Below are 3,125 nucleotides of genomic sequence, written 5' to 3'. Positions count from 1 at the left end.
TTTTTCCACATAAACTCTCAAAAAACTTCAAAATATGACATATAATATTATCTTATTAAAAGACAAAAGTATTAATGGACTAAGGACCCAAATGCATTTACATGTTACAAGGTGCTTCTATTTTATGTCATGTTCCATACAGTAATGATATTCTAAATCTGTAATCATGTGGCTGTGTTTCACTGACTCTAACATGATACTTAGCTAGCTGTCATCATCAACATTCAACATGTGCTCCCTTTTAGAATTTCTAAGAAGAGGAACAGCATCATAGTGGCCAATATTCTTCTCTCCATAAGCAAATGGTTCTCTACAACTGAGCAATACTTGCAAGACCTCCTTCATTGAAGGTCTACTAGCAGGAAGTGTTGAAGTACACATGACCCTCAGTTTGAAAACGTTACACATTTCATCCAAGTAACTTGGTTCCGTGACATCATTCTCTAGTAGCTCTTCTATATTGCTTCCTTCATGAATGTGGCGCCAAGCCCACCCTGCAAGAGATGAGTGCTCATGGCCATAATTAGCTTGTTTACCAGTTGTTAGTTCCAATAGGATAACTCCAAAGCTGAAGACATCAATCTTTTCACAGACTCGAGTTGTTTGAACATATTCTGCAATGCAAATGTGACAAAACAAATTCAGATTAAACTTATGCCAATGAAAAAATAGATAAATTGAATTTAACTAAGAAATTTATTTGTTAGTAATTGATGGCAAACTTGGAGTAGTGCTAAAACTGTTTCTTTGTGATTGAAAAATTATGGGGTTTGACTCCGTAAAATAACCTATTTGCAAATATGCAAGAATAAGACTGTGTATAAGGATTGTTCTCATCCCACCCTCTCATATCGGGGTTTAAGAGATTGATTTGTTTTTAATATATTTGTTTGTAAGGAAACAAAAATAAGATTGAAATGTCATTCCCCTGGAGCCATATAGCCAAATGAACCAATCAGAGTTGACATGTGGCAAGTTCCCCTGGTTTGATTAACATCCTAGCCAGACCAAAATCAGCAACTTTTGCATTGAATTGAGAATCCAAGAGAATGTTACTTGTTTTCACATCTCTATGAACAACAGGTGGTGAAACATCATGATGCATGTAGCACAAACCTTGGGCAGCTCCAATGGCTATATGCAATCTCTTTGGCCAATCAAGGACAAAATGATGAACTGAACCTGACACAGATGATGGCTTGCTTTTCTTGGGCAGCCACCCATCAAGGCTATGGTTTTCCAAATACTCATAGACAAGGAGCATAGAATCGTTATTGGAGATACAGCACAATAACTTCACAATGTTATTATGACGAATGTTGCTCAATATTCTAACTTCAGTATGAAATGAGCTCTCAAGATTCTTGTCTAACCTTTTGTTTTCCCAAATCTTTTTCACAGCAACATAGCCTAAACCATCAACAGCAACACGGTACACAGTACCATAACCACCACTGCCAATAATATTATTTTCTATCATTTTTGACACTGTTAGATTCAGTGAATTTCAGCCTTTGAAAGGAAATGAGCTTCCATGAGTTATCCAGTGCTTGCTTTCTTCTGCAAAGCCTGAAAATAAACAGTGATGTCAATAAAGCCAATAAGCAGGTCACTAGCACCAGGCTTATAATCAAAGCAAGAGACCAAGATGAATCCTTGCTTGGACTTTGAGGGCTAGAACACCAAAGAACCAATGAAGAATGATAATTTTCAACCTATTGGTCAAACCCAAGAGCAAGAACGAGAAAATGCTTATAATTTTAGATATGTGAAAAGTTGTTACTTAGTAATTTGAATGTTTGTCAAAAATTATATTATGTTTTACTTTCAAAATTTGAATAGGTGGTAATTATAACATTTTCTTTTTTTATTGACTCTTGTAATTTTGAATATTTGTTAAAAATTCATATGATTTTTTAAAATCTTATAAATTCATATTGTCCTTTCAAATCTTATAAATTCTATTAAAATCCTTTAAAATCCAATCTCATGAAATCTTGATTGTAAGGGAAGTTTTTTAAAAAAGTTTTTAAAGTCCCTAAAATTCTAAATAATCTTTTAAAATCTATAAGATTTTTTATCTCAAAAAATATATTTTAAAATCCTAATCCAGTACACCTCCTAAAAATCAAATAAATAAATGGATTAAAAATTTTGTATGAAATCATTGCACGTATATTTCTTTAATTTTTGTTGGTAATTTCTAAAAAGAAAAAGAGGGGCTAGTTAAAAAATGCACAGCACGGATTTTTTTATTATGATCCCAATGTACAATTTTTGGGATGCTCCTTTTCCAGTAGAGAAATTTTTTTTCTTATATTTATAGGGACAGGATCCGTTTACAAACTTTTTTGAATTTTTTTACAAATTATACTATATTCTTCCGGGAGAACATAGTGTATTTTGTAAAAGTTTGTATTCTTCCGGGAGAATATAGGGTAATTTATAAGAGTTTGTAAACAAAAAAGTTTTTAAATATAACCTGTCCCATATTTATATCCCTATCTTCTTTTTAAATTACCACTCATTTCTTTCTTTTTTTTTTTTTTTTTTGGTCAACGAACACCGAGGCCCAGTCCACCAGCACATATATTTATTGGTTCAACGAATTTTAGGTCTTCACTGCTTCCCCAAACCTTTTTTCTTCTCCCTCTCTCTCCACTTTTTTCTCTCACGGCGCATGTTAGCATATTCTAGTCCCAAAGGAAAAGCGCGTGAACTCTCAGCGTCTGAGGCGTCCTCCTCTTGCAACCTTAGGGGACAAACTCTCTCTTTCTCGTTGTCTCCGCTTCGTTCGTGGCTCAGCTTCCCTTCGATTCACCGACATTCTTGTCCCTTGTTTCGGATCCACCTTCGTTTCGATCAAATCTGTAAGCACAGCCAAGAACTCTCGGTCCCGACATGCATCTGTTTTGAATTAATTGATCTCCTGTTCTGATTATCTGAATGATATTTGATTGTTTTTATTTAATTTTTTTATTGGAAATCGAAACTTTTTTAATTTTGGAAATTACCCTTTTGATAGATTTTAAATGGGGATTTGGGGTAGTAGGAAGTTTTTATTTTTATTTTTTTTTCTTGATAAATGCCAAAATCTGAACAAGGAACCTTTTCGATCTGCTGTA

General features: G+C 33.8%; 1 pseudogene; it reads right to left on the bottom strand.

Annotated features, from left to right (window-relative positions):
- Positions 1-204: 204 nt before the first annotated feature.
- LOC133294604 (receptor protein-tyrosine kinase CEPR1-like) lies at positions 205-2,491 on the bottom strand (annotated as a pseudogene).
- Between the last annotated feature and the right edge of the window lie 634 nt (positions 2,492-3,125).

The sequence above is a fragment of the Gastrolobium bilobum genome, unplaced genomic scaffold (genome assembly GCF_033153095.1).
Source record: "Gastrolobium bilobum isolate Gb01-03AN ecotype WA unplaced genomic scaffold, APGP_CSIRO_Gbil_v1 utg34205, whole genome shotgun sequence".
Lineage (NCBI taxonomy): Eukaryota > Viridiplantae > Streptophyta > Magnoliopsida > Fabales > Fabaceae > Gastrolobium > Gastrolobium bilobum.
This window is presented reverse-complemented; position numbering and strand designations above follow the sequence as displayed.